Source organism: Saimiri boliviensis, chromosome 5, assembly GCF_048565385.1.
Source record: "Saimiri boliviensis isolate mSaiBol1 chromosome 5, mSaiBol1.pri, whole genome shotgun sequence".
NCBI lineage: Eukaryota > Metazoa > Chordata > Mammalia > Primates > Cebidae > Saimiri > Saimiri boliviensis.
In genome coordinates this window covers 14,638,674-14,654,985 of record NC_133453.1, presented here as the reverse complement: position 1 = coordinate 14,654,985, position 16,312 = coordinate 14,638,674, and the positions used below count along the sequence as shown (strand labels likewise).

The 16,312-nt window shown below is 39.3% G+C and overlaps 1 protein-coding gene across 1 annotated transcript in view; it reads right to left on the bottom strand.

Annotated features, from left to right (window-relative positions):
• Positions 1 to 2,286: 2,286 nt before the first annotated feature.
• Positions 2,287 to 16,312, bottom strand: part of IRS1 (insulin receptor substrate 1) — a 68,827-nt gene continuing 54,801 nt past the window's right edge. The window contains exon 2 of the mRNA XM_003925464.4: positions 2,287 to 6,883. The gene's annotated coding sequence lies outside the window, so the exon portion shown is untranslated. The remainder of the gene's footprint in view (positions 6,884 to 16,312) is intronic.

Sequence of the window (16,312 nt, the reverse complement as noted above, 5' to 3'; positions counted from 1 at the left end):
GAATGCAGCCTGTGACCACAGACTTACCCCTTATTAAGCTCTGGGTTGCTGGGAAAATAAAATGATTGATATAAATCCTAGTGGCTAACCTACAATAAATGCAGAATAAATGTTGTTATTTTTAATAATAGAATCAGTGAGGTAATTACAAATTCTCCTTGGCCATTAATTCTCAAAGGCCTTTCATTGGCAACATTTTACTTGCTATTGTTTGTTTCTGTATATGTGTAAAGGTAATGAGACAATTATGCTATAAATTGCACTATTCATTCCAACTAGACTTCCCTCAAATTAATACTAATTAGTGATGTTTACATGTAATTTCAATAGGGACTAGAGTGATGTTTGCCTTGCAATACCACTGGGAGGGAAAAATCAGTGTTTATGTAAAAATGGAGAAAGCTAATATAAAGTGAAGATGAAATAATGACTTTAAGCATTTACTAAATTGTGATGTGTGCTACTTCTAAAAACAATAAAACTATCACTTACACTGGCAGACAGAAGGAAGATCCCTCTAGCCTGGTGCACCAAATAAGGGTGGAAAAGTCATTCTTTATACTCTCAGTGGAGCATTACGCTCATAAAAATTTTTGCAACAATATTAAATTTTTTTAATTAAAATTTTTTTCAGATGGTGTCACTGTGGCCCAGGTTGAAGTGTGGTGGTATAATCATAGCTCACTGCAGCCTCAACCTCAGAGGCTCAAGCAACCCTCCCACCTCAGCCTCCCAAGTATCCGGGACTACAGGTGCACACCACCTCATCTGACTAAATTTTTAATTTTTTTGTAGAGATGGGGTCTCACTTTTTTTCTGCAGGCTGGTCCTGAACTCCTGGCCTCAAGGGATCCTCCTGTCTCTGCCTCCAAAAGCACTGAGATTATAGGCATGAACCACCATGCCTAGCCTTAAAATACTAAATTATCCAATAACATGAGTTTGCCCTAAAACATAGGACACTTCAATCATCTTCTATTTTAAGTTGTTTAAGCAAGGTAGCTAAAAGAAGCAGGGGAGGGCTTGACTGCTTTGATATTGGCAACATGACTTATTATTTTCAAAAATTGTAGGTGTTATCATCCCTTCTAGCAGTGAAATGACCCACAAAACTCCAGTTGTACAGAAATCACGATTTCTTAAACTTGCCAAGCAGAAGAGTCTCCTTCTTAAAACCACACATTCCTAGATCACTCTAGAGAATGTGGATTTCTAATAGCAGCTCTAGTAATCAGACAAGTTTGGGTAACTCTTTCCAGCGCTGGTTCTTAGCACTGACCACTTGCTAGAATCTGCTGGGAAGCATGATCTATCATGTTGTTGCAGCAGCAACAACGATAACAGATGTCCAGGCCCCATCTCTGACCAATTCAATCAGCATGCATCCCCTGAGTTGGCCTGGCCATGGGCATGTTTTCTAAAGCCACTCAGATCATGTGAATATGCAGCCAGCCCTGAGAAACACCAATTGCTTTGCCTCAGTACTCAGCACCATCAGAACTAGCAGGACTGGCCTCCTTCGGGAGCTGGTTAGAAATGCAGACTCTCAGGTCTGGCCCCAGACCCTGGAATGGCAATCTGCATTCGAACAAACTCTATTATTATTATTATTATTATTATTATTATTATTATTATTATTTGAGATGGATTCTCACTGTTGCCCAGGCTGGAGTGCAGTGGGACAATCTTGGATCACTGCAACCTCCGCTTCCCGGGTTCTAACAGTTCTCTGCCTCAGCCTCTTGACTAGCTGGGATTGCAAGTGCCCACCACCTTCCCTGGCTAATTTTTATTTTGTATTTTTAGTAGAGTCGGGGTTTTACCATCTTGGCCAGGCTAGTCTTGAACTCCTGCCCTCGTGATCCACCCACCTCAGCCTCTCAAAGTGTTGGAGTTACAGGTGCAGGTCACCACGCCTGGCTGAACAAACTCTTTAAGAGATCTGTGTGCACATTGAAGATTCAAGCATGCATATTAAAGAAACAGAAAACTTTCCACCAAGAGGTTGGAGTCTTACTCCCCTCTCCTTCCCTTTGCCAGCACCACCATCAAAAGCAGCTTAAAGTCTTGACTGAGGTCTTTTTCTTTATGCACGTGGCCATTGGAAGCCAACTGAAGAGTGATAGGGTGAAGCCAACTTATCTGTTCCAAAATCATTTAGGAAAGTATGTTAAATAGCATACACTGCTCTTACCCAATCAAATGTCCCAGCAAAATTTAATTGGCAGTTTGTTTCATGTCCAGCAATCAAAGACATTAAGGACCACTAACATTTACATCCATGAATTCATTTAGACAGTTTTCTTTAATTGATGATAAAGACACTACAATTCTAAGTACCAGACAGAATCAGGAAAAAAAAAATGAAAATAAGCATAACACTAAAAAGAAAACTTGGAAAAGTGAAACACTTCTAAATAAAAAAGATATACCTGGCCTGGTACCCATTACATATATACATAATACATGTTATACACATATATACAGTAAATGTTTTGGTAGCAATACAGACCATGCATTGGTCTTTGTGTACACATATGAAGTAGCACCGGGAGCAGCACCACCATCTTAAGATGATAAACCAAACTCCACACACATTAAATGAAAATACATATGTGTTTAATCTGGCCCACCCTGTAGCCAAGAGGTGTAAGGAAAGTACTTTGCAAGAAGAAAATTGTTTTGGAAACTACATTCTTAAGCCAATGGCGAAGTTCTAAAAAGAAAAAAAGCTCTACAAATGTCTATGCACATACAGACAAGTTTTCCTGTTTACTGAATTTGTCCTATCATATGGCATATTGGTTAACATTAGAAAAATTAACAGCATAAGCAAAGAGAGATTTAACTGCCAGGTGAATGGCAGAACTCTAAAACACCAGATCTTTCGGTGTATATGTCACAAATGCCAAGTCATTGACAAACTAGAAAAGAAAGATAACTCTCCACCTAAGTTACGTGTTTTCTAATCATACTAGCTAATTATAAGCTCTTTATTCATAATAAATTCCTCGAGTAGGGTTAAGCACCTCCAATATCATTCCACCTCCTTCCTGCACCTAATCTGATGCTCTCTTCACGAGCTGAGACTACACCTTCTCTACCCATACTTAGGAAACTGACTTACAGAACTATGGAAGGACCACGAAGTTCTGCTGCAGGGCGCCAGTGTTTATCTTCTGTTCTACTGACTAGGACGTTGTTTTTGTTCTCCATAACTGAGCTCACAGTACCGAGGTCTTCTAGTCTTGGCAAGGTCATATTTCCTCATGTTTCTAGAAGAGTATGCTTCTTCCTCTCAAGTTTCTTACCAGCCTGTACACATGCACATGTGCACGCGTGCATGCCCCCTATATATACATACATACATATACAGCATTACCTCCAACTAACATTCATCATTCACGGCATGCTAGGAACATTGACTGCCCTGTCAAGTCATTGCAAAGAAGAAATTTCATATTGGCTTCCACCCATTCTCCTTCCCATGCCTACCAAAAGGGTCATGTCTCTTCCCAGTCAAGGTCTTAATTCACAGTGTCTGGATTCAGGGCCTCCTTGTGTGATGAACTGACCTACAGAGCTCTCTGCAAAAGCAGCATGAGACCAAATATGGGATCACTGTCCCCAGCAGTTGGAACAATGTATACGGAGACTATTTTTCATGGTTCTCATTGTCTGTGGATAGTGAAACCCCATCCCCCCTTTTTTTAACCATGTGCAGTAAATAAAATTAAGGTTTCCAACTTCGTGGTATATTGCATTCAGGATGCAAGATGGAATAAATATTTTACAATACAGCATGTCAGTATTGTAAAATACTGTTTCTTACTGTACAGGAAAATTATTTCTTAATACTTTAAATGTCTCAAATTTAAATGACAGCTAGAATACAAAAGCCAGAGAAAGAAAGGTTAAAAATCTCTACTTCTGGCTATGTGATTTTCAGTAGCTCCATTTTTGCAGTCACTAGATTAGTCAAGGGAGTCCCTGACCTTTGAAAGTCAGCAAGAAATAGCCACAAATGCAACATCAGTACTGATTTGTCATTATTGACTCAGGTGGTTGATCATTAATGGATTCTCTTCACTTCTAGCTGGTTCTAGGGCCATTCTTTTGCCCAGAATGAAGATATCATCAAAGTCACAAAATATATTTGTTCTTTTCACAAAAGAGAATTTTTAAACTCTGCCTAAGTCTCTAAGAAAGAACGCTGTGAGAGGTTGGTGTCACGAGGAAAAACCCACTAACTTCTAGGTTAAACAGAGGCCACTAGAAGCCTCACTAATGAAAGCCCTTGGCTGGCCTACAACCCTCTGAAATGGATAAAAGCCAGCTCTCCTCAATGGGAACTGAACACAGGGACTTAGCAGCTGATGTTGCTCAAAGTAAACCCTTCCTGTCGCCAGAGCATGAGTCTTTGGTTTGAGTACCAGCAACTTCCAGTTTTAAATCGGTACTTTGATGCCACCATAAAAACCAGGTCAGGCACCACTAGAAGCAGCTTAAATAAGTATTTCTACCCTTATGCTATTTGACTCAACAAAAAAGTCAGAGAAATAGAGACAGATTTTTCCAGTCTGTTCATTCCTTTCCTTATCCAAAACATGTTGATAATTACACATGCAGAGGTATCTCGGTAACACATGTTCAAAATGTAGGTTCCTTGAGAAATAATAACCAGCTTTACAGGAAAATGGTTGGGAGTGACTTTGTTCATTGATTTCTCTTTAACTATTTCAGTCCTAAAGGAAAAGATCAGGGCAGCTTGCTCTCTTCTTCCACTAGCAAGAGTATGAATCAGACTACTTGAAAAAATGAAAAGTTACTTTGACTAAGAAAGTCTTCTTTACAAACGAGTAAAAAACAACCTTCCCATCAGACTTTCCAAATGGGTAGTGCTCTCTACTAATAGGAAATGACGTCATTCTGCAAGTTTCTTGAAAACAATGGATTCTTATGACTCTAGACCCTATTTATCTTAGAAATTGATGAGCATGCAAATGATTAAAATCTGCAACAATGAACATTGCACAACAGTTTGCGAGGTACATGCCGTCCGGTTGAATGAACAGTAACATGGGCCTCAGCAGTGTGAGGGGTTCCATTTATCTCTGCTCCCTTTTGAGTAGAACTAAGGTCCCCTAACAGCTCATCAGGAGGCAGCAGCCAATACAGTGCCCTCCAACCCTGGCCTCTTCCTTGTAATCCCCACTCCCACCCAGGGAGCTTAGGCATTCAGAGAAATGAAATGTTGCTCCTTCCAATAGTAGGGCTGGGAATTCCTGATAGAGAGTTTACATTGACTCAGAGGAAGCCTGATATTTGCATTATTTCACTTAACCTTTTTGGAAGTTTCCAGGTAAAAAGATTTAAAAATCTGTCAGCAATATATTTAAATGCATTCATTGTCATTTCTTTTTCTCATGGAAAAAAATTCCAAGATGTGTATACTTTTCAAACAAGAAAAGAATTAACATTTTCACTGCTGGCTACATGTTTCAGCAGCAGGTCATTAAGCTTTTATGTGCTTTCTGTACACTGCGTTTTATTAACTAATCACTAATAGGCCAGCACCCACCAAGACAAATGGGCCAGTTACATTCAGTTAACTAATGTAACACAGGAAGTTCTCAAAAACCATGAGATAAGGGTCTTAGGGAAAGTGACATGTAGCCCTGGTCATGATGAAAAACACTTTCTGGAATTTTAATTTCTGGTTAGCAAGCACTCATTTGTTTTACCATCTTTCTCAAGACAATGCAGGAAACGAAATATAATGTGTACACAGAAAAAAAATGGTGGGAATAGAGCGGGAAACTAACAGAAAGTGGGGGTGGGGAGGGGAGAAAAGAAAAGATCAACAGTATCTAGTTTATTATGAATAGAAAGACATTTCCAGAATTTACAAACACCCACATTGTTCATTCCAAAGAGAGCTTTTGATTTGAAGGAATCACCCATGTCTCCTTCTCTTTACAATATATACAATGGAAGACTTTGATTTCCTCTTCTTGTAATTTTGCTTCCATTCAATTGCTGATTTTAAGCTGACACTTGAAAACACCCAGTCGAATATATCCTTCTTCAGTTTAATTAACATAGCCTATTGTCTTACAGGAAAATAATACAAAATTAAGATTAATTCTTATAAGGAACTCAGCTCAACATCAGGTTGATATTACAAGAAATAGTATCAGCAAATATAACTATACATTTGAGAACCATCTATGGCACTATGATTCTTACTATTTTTTCTGAATTGCAATCTTAAAACAAGGATCACACCCTACTCTACTCTTTTAAGCCTTGTTTTAAGCATTTGCTCCACTGTTTACAACAGAACATTGTATACCTCAGTCCTACATCCAAAAAAAAAAAAAGATGTGCTGTAAGAAAAGTTACATTTTCATTTAAAAAATTACACATATAAATCAAAGCCTATGTTAAATATTTAATACTCTCTCCACCCAATGTGAACAGTTTTGTATGAAATAATTTACAGTGATACTTTGTTGTACACAATTTCAGCAGCAGATGAAATGTATCTTGTAAATGCGTTGAGAGTAAACTCATTCTCCCAAGACACGGTGGCGGGCACATCAGCTCATTGTGGCCAGCTAAGTCCTTAAAGTTGAAGACGAAGTTTATGCAGACTCATTGTTCTGGTGTCACAGTGCTTTTTTTGCTTGGCACAATATAGAATGTGCAGTTCAGTCAACAAACTCCTGAGGATTGGATAAAGTAAACAAACTGAAATGGATGCATCGTACCATCTACTGACAAGAAATATATGAGGTCCTAGTTGTGAATCATGAACTATTTAGAGTCTGGGTACCCATGAGTTAGAGGAGGATTTGCTGAGGTCATTCAGGTCTTCATTCTGAAAAGAAAAATGAAAGAATTCATCACCATAGGCATCTCAAAATGAACAATCACTACTTGAGAACCTTTCTTTTAAAAGGGGAAGTGTCATATAAACTGAAGCCACAGGCATAAATAGTACTGTGCACCTAAATAAGATCAACAAACTGTATTTAGCTTTTTATTTATTTCAAAACGCAAGTCTAAAGAAATCACTAACTAAAAGCAGTCAATATGGAATCTGTAAACAAATCAACATGATCTGGATGTTTCGGAGGTTCCGCAAAAAAAAAAAAAAAAAAAAAGGAAAATTCTTTGGTGTTGTGACTGAATCATAAACATACATTATAATTGCTATACAAAATGACCATCAAATATGAGCAGATTGTAGTCAGTCTATGTTCCATCTCCTTCTGGTTAAAAGTCAGCTGCAGATTTTAGAATGGGAAGTCGCAGAGCTTCACATTACAAAGTTAGAAATCAAGGTGTAATGTGCACAAACATTGTTTGACATGAAAATTTTAGATGCAAAGGGAGACCCAAGAAAAACAGACCTACTTAATCATTAAATAAGAAAACAAAAGGATTCAGATTTATGTCTGATAGAAATAAGTTATTTTGGCAGAGGCACAGCATTTCTTCTTTGCAATTCAAGAAGGTAAATTTTAAAGGGGCACTATCCATGATTCCCCTTTCGAGTGAAGACTCTTTTTCAACCTCATAAAGCATCTTTTACCCAAATAATACATTGCATAGTCCTTTGGGGTCCTTGTTTTTTATGCATTCAAACCTTATCTATAAATAACAGTATTTATAGAATGCACTGAAGGGTATTTAGCAGAGAGCATAGATCTGAAATACTTGTTGAATGAGTATGTGGTTGCAGTAAATACTAGGAAGTATGCAGAGTTGGAGTCTGTTACCAGCCCTGCCTTCTAGCAATCCTAGAAAAGAAGGCAAGTTCTGTTCATAAATACACGGCATGTGAAGTAGACATCAGGACATGTCATGATACATGCATGGGAGCAAAAGCTGTAGGCACATGGAGGATGGAAAGAATCCTCCCAGCTAGGGGTGTCAGGGAAGCACCTCACTGATACACTTGGCTTGGTTTGGGAAGAAAAGCAATAATCTGGGGATGTGGAAACAGAGATCGTGTCTATGTTGCTTCAGTGTTACAGCCCCAGAACATAGCACAAGGCTTGCCACATAGTGGTACTTAATAAGTAGGAGTTAAATAAATGAAAAGTAAAAGGACACTTCCCATTGAGGACATATGACAAGGTCCTATGGGGTGAGAGGGTAGCCATAAGCAAGCTAAGTAGAGGATGTGGCTTCACTAGACCCCAAGATATCTGAGGAAGGGTAGAAGGAATTAAGTCTAGGAATGTAGGTGGAGGTAGATGGTGAAGAACTTTCAATGACAAGCTAAGAGGTCTTTATCTAATTATAGAGACAATGGGGGAATTCTACATTGTGATATGGTCAAGATGTAGCAGTAATAATACACATCATCTATAAGGATAGTGACAGCTTCTAAAATACATGAAACCTAAGTGTGGACCAACGTATCAAGTTGGTACAAAAGTCATTGTGGTTTTTGCCATAAAAGAAATTGCAAAAACCACCATTACTTTTGTATCAACCTAATATCTTTTTCCCTGTTTCCTCTTGAACAGAATCATCATGGCTGGGATCAGTCACCATTCATTACGCAACAGTTTTCTGATTAGTCAAAGTTTACCAAATGAGGACTCTAGTTTTAGGAGATTTCTGTTTATTTTTAAATATTAACCCTGCCTCTAAAAGGCAGGTAAACAAACTATTGAACTGACTAATGAAGACCTGGCATGAAGATCCCAATGTAAAAACAAACAAAAAGGAAAGCATTCCAAGTTTACCCCTTTAATTGCCAGAGAAACAGGATTTACTCTGTGTGGTGTCTACAAATGAAAGGAAAGCCCATCCCTACGCAAGCTGTTGGTAAGCCGGGAAACTCCCCACAACAAGCTCCAGATCCCTTATTTACTGTCAAGTTTCTCCTGAATGCATATAGGAATGTTCCCACCAGAACACATAGATTAGAGCTCAACACCGTTTCACACCTCTGGTCCTGTAATTAGGCAGGAAGGGTCACATTTTATTAAAGGACTTGTGACAAGCAAACAAACTGCCGAATATAAAACAGGGGAAAGACAAAGGGCATATGGCATGTTTTTCGTTTCATATCTGGCTGTTCTCCAGAAGGGGTGAGTGAACAGCTTCGTACGGGAACACGCTGTACCCTCTTTTATCAACACACGTGCCAACCTGCATGGATGTATAACGACAGAGACCGGGGGCCTGTGAGGAGGGGGAAACAAATGTTACTTCACTGGGTGCTGTAATCTATTAGTTTGGGCCACTTGGAAATGATCCCTGTCATTGTCCACAAGTACGTTCAAAGAGCAGGAAATAAAAGGACATATTGATTTTATTGATACCTTCCTTCAGAAGTCTTACTTAGCACACTACTTTCCAAAACCCTTCATCCTAAGTCCTCAACAACACTTGTCTGAGTCACAAACACTGCCCGTTGGTGGCATCGACCTAAGAGACTGTGAAAAAGTGAAAGCAAGTGGTAAAAAGTGTGAGGAAATGCTGATGAGGGGGTGGCGACAGGAACGGGCAGTAGAGGGCTGGACAAATGTAACGGGAAGGTCTGAAGTTCACACCTGTTTGACTTTGTACAGGGTGTGTGCACGTGTGTATGCACATAAAGTTGAGTTGCCAAGTAATGACACGGACATCCTTCAGTCAGAGCTGTCCTTCATCACAGCCACCTTGGGAGCTGCGTACTTATTCCAGTCATGCAGCCATTGTTTGCAGCGTTTCTGGAATGCCTGCTCAGCCTTGGGCATATTCTTTTGAATAGTCTCTATAACAGCCAGTCTTAGCCCTCTGAGGACACGTTTGATCTTTGGAGACAGCCAAAAAGCTTTGAAAGCCAAATATCGTGAATAATGGGACTGATTAAGCTGGGTAATAGTTCCCAGCGAGGTATTATCTAAAGCCAAAGAGCTCCGAAACCAAAGTTTGAAAAGCTGAGTTGTGTACAACAGTGCTCTGATGAGTTTGTTGGAAAGGAAGTCTCCTCACTTTAGAGACAGACCTCAGCATATGCTTAATGAGGCGAAAGTTCATCCATCCATATCTCCCTAGCTCTACATACTGGCAATCAAGCAAGGCTGAACTTCAATAAATCGACTCACGTAAAAACGGCAAACATTGTTGTAACTTAGTATATTTTAAAAAAGAAAAATAAGCAATGTCCATACTAGGGTCTTGCAGTCAGTCATTCAATGTAATAAGGATAAATATGATGATAAAGACTAGAATAAACAAGGAAAAAGCCCACATGGGTATACATATGTAAAATGCACTTTATATATACGGACTTCAATTGACTGAAGAGAGACAATTGACTGATCAGAGGTAGCAAATATTGCTACAAAATTTTACAAATGCAAAAATTCATTTGTAACAAGCAGACACTGGAAACAAAAAAGCAAAACATTTCCCTAAGAGAAGACACTGTGTAAATATCAAGTGGTGATGTTCCTACAGTACATTCTCTCTGGTTACATCATTGGGGAATAACTTCTGAAAGCAGAAATACAATGCACCTGTCACGAGATTTGGTAGCAGGAAATTACATTTTGACAAAATTTCATCACCACATCAGAATCTACTATACCCTTCTGTGTATATCTTCTCATAAGATAAAACCCACCTAATCCTGTTGCTAGTAATGAAAAATGTAATTTTTAAAGCATTATCAAGTAAGTCAACATTTGAGCAATGCTACTTGAGACCTATGGATTATTGCATTATTGCATCTAGTAGGAATTTACATCTTCTGGACTCTATCCACTTAAACTATGCCTACAATAGCTGAAAAACAAATAAAGGCTTTGCTTCCTTTTACATTGTCTCAGCCTATCGATTGTTTTCACTGGGAAAGCAGCTGGAAACAGCACAAGGGTATGATAAGTATGATGGAAAGATCTGTACACTTTCAGCAAAGCATTCTTGGACAAAACCATTGACAAATGTTTTCATCCTGTATTTATATGTTTTGAAACTTCTTGCCAATATGTTGAGTCAAGGGCAATATAGTAATAAAAATCTAGTTGGGGCATTGTTAGTAGTTTCTACATTTACTAGGGAAATAAGAGTAAAATATTTTAAGTTGCTTGCCTATTGTCATATACTCAATTGTTAGAAAGTAACTCTTCTTTATCCAACTGTGCTTTAAAAAATGACTGTAGTGATGACTTTTTTTCAATAGAGATCACTGTTTGAAATCTTATATTGTAGATTGAACTAGAAAATTCATATAAATTAAATTCCTCCACTTAAGGAAATGCATCAAAACAGCAGATTTCTCTTTCAGTTCACGTAAAAAGCTATGTTTTTTAAATGTTATCTTGAATATAATACATAAAATGTATAAAATACGGGAAGATGTAAAGAAGGAATAAACATGACTTATATTCCCCGCCACCCAAAAAAAACTCTACTTAGCTGTGGTTGTAATTTCACAATTTACTTAAAGGATTTGAACTTTTAAAATGTAACCCCCAGGCCGGGCACGGTGGCTCAAGCCTGTAACCCCAGCACTTTGGGAGGCTGAGGCAGGCGGATCATGAGGTCAAGAGATCAAGACCATCCTGGCCAACATGGTGAAACCCCATCTCTACTAAAAAGACAAAAATTAGCTGGGTGTGGTGGCATGTGCCTGTAGTCCCAGCTACTCAGGAGGCTGAGGCAGGAGAATTGCTTGAACCCGGGAGGCGGAGGTTGCAGTGAGCCGAGATCGCGCCATTGCACTCCAGCCTAGTGACTGGCGACAGAGTGAGACTCTGGCTCAAAAAAAAAAAAAAAACAAAAACAAAAACAAAAAACCCAGTTACCCCCAAAAAAAGTGTAAGTAGAAAAGAAAAATACTGTTTTAATCATGCTTAGATCTTTCCCATTCTTAAAAATCCATAATGAGAGATTTTTTTGAAATGTTATCCAATTTTTTAAACCCTCCTGGTATCCCATCCCTTTTCCATCATCCCAATGCATTGTATAATATGGGGGGAGTAGGAATTTGAAAGAAGGAAAATCTTCTGGCTCCTTGGCTTTAGTTTCCAAAAGCCTAAGTATTTAAGGGAATGGCATAGGCAAAATATTTGGAAGAGCCAGGAGAGCAGAAGGATTCCTCTCAGGTTAGAAAAGATTACCTTCATGACAGCAGAGGGCTCAGTGGGTAGCTCTATACCTTGCACGATTCCGACAATGATGCCTGTGACCTCTCTCTATTCTGTCTTCCACCATCTGCTGATTTCTTATTTCACACAATTACTTTAAACTGCATACCCACACTACCTCAATTTGTTTCTTCAGTTACCTCGCTGCTGATAGAATTAATTCACAGTACCACTAACTGAAAGCAAATCATGTCTTCTAGAATTTTTATTAATAAAGCACCTTATCAAACATTGCAAAAGTATTCTTTTTTAGCATACCTGAATCTGGCAAATGAGCCCAGTAAATATATATATATATATACATATACAGTATGCATATATATATATATATATATACACATATACATATATGTACACACATATATATGTGAGCCCAGTAAACATTATGTGTATATATATATATATATATATATATATATATAATATGCATATATAATCATCAGTCTCAAATACCTTTATAGTTCTGTTAGCAGATGGGTGTTCCTCATTAAAATTCCTACCTCAATAAAATCCCACTATAAAAATCTCAGATGAATAAAAAAGACCACTGACCTAGAGATAGACTGTGAAACACTTATTAAAGGAATTTCCCAGCTTAAAACCTTGGTTCTAGCATTTGAGTTAGCATAGAAGGAGGAAGCTGCATTCTCCCGGTCCAGCACTGTTAGCTACGGTCATCGCTGATATAAAAAGAAGATCAAAATCCAGAGAGCCACTAAAGTCTAGGGCATGGGATAATCTCCCCATTCTTTGCAAGGGAAAGCTGGGAAGTGTAGGGGCAAGCTGAAGCTTGGAAAAGGACAAAACTAAGCAGTGAAGTCTCAATTCTCAGCTCGAGAGCCTTCAGACCATAATCACACACATACACACAATCAAGTGAAGATTGACCTGAAGTTAGAGGTAAGACCAACATGTTTGCTACTTGGATGTTCAAAGGAGAAAGCCATTTTAGCTAAAGAAAGGAAACCAGCTTCTTTTAAAACAGGCCAGGATTGAGCTGGAAAGACTTGGTTTTGTGGTCTTAAATGGCAAAGGGTAAGCCGACCAGCCAAGCCAGTGCTTTCATGGAGCTGCTTAAATAGCACTTTTGCCTGGTGCAAGTCACATGGGAGAGGGCTGGTGAAAATAACAAGGTTGCTGGCCAGACCTTCCAGTGCACAGGGTTGCCAAGGAAGAAAATTCAGGGAGAGTCGCCAGCATGTGAGAGGCCATCTCGCTCCAGTTCCCCTTTTGTCCCAGTGAAAGAGTTTCTGGCAGGGCTGGTGACTTCAGGAGACCACCAATGAAGAAAGACACACGCATTATGAAAAGGAAAGAAGACCGAAAGGCCTTCATCAAGCCTGTCAACTCCGGCTGAGGCCTGTGAGGCTGAATTCTGTCACTCCCATGAACTTCTCCTTCCCCGGCTACCAAAGGCAGAAGGGGATTCTGGAAACTTTTCAGGGTGATTAAAAATTTCAGGAGAAGACAGACTATAAAGGAACATTTAGTTCTCAGTAATTAAGAGTATTCTGTCAATGTTATATTAAGAAAATCTGAATAAATATTAATACATCTTTTAAGCCAAAGAATATCCACTTCCATTATTTCCCATTCTTTTCATTAACAGAAAGCATGCTGTTAAAGAAAATGAGGTCAAGACTATCACAGCTCCTCCCCTCAAATGTAAATCCAAATGTTTCCAATCTCCTTTTTATCAATACTATAATTTGTTCTACGTATATGATACAGACAAGGTAAAAGGACTCAGGAAAAAAAAAAGTCTCTCTTCATTTCAAGTCAGACCGCATGCACTGCCAGGCAGAAGGTTTAATTTTTTTTTTTTTTTTTTTTTTTGAGACAGAGTCTCACTCTGTCTCCCAGGCAGGAGTATAGTGGTGCCATCTCAGCTCACTGCAACCTCCTCCTCCTGGGTTCAGGCAATTCTCCTGCCTCAGCCTCCCCAGTTGCTGGGATTACAAGTGTGCACCACCACACATGGCTAATTTTTGTATTTTCAGTAGAGACAGGGTTTCACCAGGTTGGCCAGACTGGTCTCCAACTCCCAACAACAGGTGATCCACCCACCTCAGCCTCCCAAAGTGCTGGGATTACAGGTGTGAGCCACAGTGCCCAAGAAGGAAGCCTTAATTTTTTTTTTTTTTTTTTTTTTTTGAGATGGAGTCTTGCTCTGTCACCAGGCTGGAGTGCAGTGGCACGATCTTGGCTTACTGCAACCTCTGCCTCCCAGGTTCAAGCAATTCTTCTGCCTCAGCCTCCCGAGTAGCTGGGACTACAGGCGCATGAGGAAGCCTTAATTTTAACAGAGCTCCACCAAAATAAACCTGTTACAAAAAGATGTGAAGGTAATATGATAAATATTTTCTACCAAGTGAGAATGTCATACCAATCAGTCTTTCTTCTGCTTTCATGGGCACTGTTTCTGCAACATCTTCCCGCACAGGAATTACCTTTCAGTTCTGAGGTTTCTGTTGTAATTTCACACCACTTTGGGATTTTGGGTTTTGCTTGTGATGGCGAGAACACGGGATACAGGTTTTATAGGTCTGGCATTGATAAAAACCAGTAGACTTACATTACAATCACAACTTCATTTAGCGTATAGATGGTGAAAATTGTGATCAAGACTGTTTCTATAATTAGACAAAAGGGAATCAGACAGATCCTATTTTCACTGCCTTTACTTTTTGTTAAAAACTAATAGATTTCTCATTCTTTGCCTTTCCCTTGGCTCGAATTGCTTCAAGAAAGCAAGAGTCTGATTTTATATTTGAGTAACTGTCTGACTTACCCAATTGTTTCTCAACCATCATCAGTTTTTCCATAATAGCACGGGAATCAGGCACTGAACAAGTATTTGCATAGACATCCTCGGTCTGCAGTGGACTGAGGTAAGAATCATTAACACCACTGACATCACTTTTGGCAACTGGAGAAGTGGGAAAACCTGTGTTTAATCTATTTCCTACTCGCCGCAAGTTTTAGCTGGAGTCCCCGATAATATGGGTTGTGGTTGACTTTATGGAAGAATTTGGTCACGTAAGAAAAATCTACTGAATTGAAAAAGCGTCTTCCAAAACAACCATGAGGTACCCTCAGCTGTGGGGCTCTGATCTTCCCAAACATTTTTCTGATCCTTAAACAGGCCTAACAAAGGACAATGCCACTCCCAATAGTGCCTAATAGGGGCAAGCTCAAGCTCAGTAGATTTTCCCTACAACATACATCTAAGGCAGGGGTATTCACTTCCCAGGCTGTGGACTGGTAGAGGTCCGTGGCATGTTAGGGACCTGGCTTCACAGCAAGAGGTAAGTGGTGGATGAGCATTATCACCTGAACTCTGCTTGCAGCCGGATCAGCAGTGGCATTAAGATTCTCACAGGGCTGGGCATGGTGGCTCACACCTGTAATACCAGCACTTTGGGAGGCTGAGGTGGGCTGATTATGAAGTCAGGTGTCTGAGACCAGCCTGGCCAACATGGTGATACTCCGACTCTACTAAATATACAAAAAATTAACTGGGCATAGTGGCAAGTGCCTGTCATCCCAGCTACTAGGGAGGCTGAGGCGGCAGAATCGCTTGAACCTTGGAGGCGGAGGTTGCAGTGAGCGGTTGTTGTGCCATTGCACTCCAGCCTGGGTGACAGGGTGAGATCCCGTCTCAAAAAATAATAATCATAATAATCAAAGGAGTGTGAACCCTATAGTGAACAGTATATGCAAGGGATCTAGGTTGCATGCTACTTAGGAGAAAATAATGCCTGATGAAACTATTTATCTCCCCTACCCCCAGCCATGGAAAAATTGTCTTCTGTGAAACCTGTCCCTGGTGCCAAAAAGGTTGAAAACCCCTAATCTAAGGAACATCTCCAGGAAATCATCATCTTACAGAAGCAAAAAAGTTTTAGCCTTTATTTTTCGTTTTGCTTTGTGGAGAATATTAAGGGGGAAAATGTTGAGAAGAATTTGATCTGGGATTCTTTGAGGTGAACTGTTCCTTAATAAAAAGGGGGGTCTAACTATTGAAGAAACACTCCCTCTCCGAAACCAATTGAAATTGATTATAATACAAGTATACAGCAACATATTTCAAATATATTTGACCCACAATTCTCTTTTTTTTAACCTGAAGAATATTTGTTATAGAAATG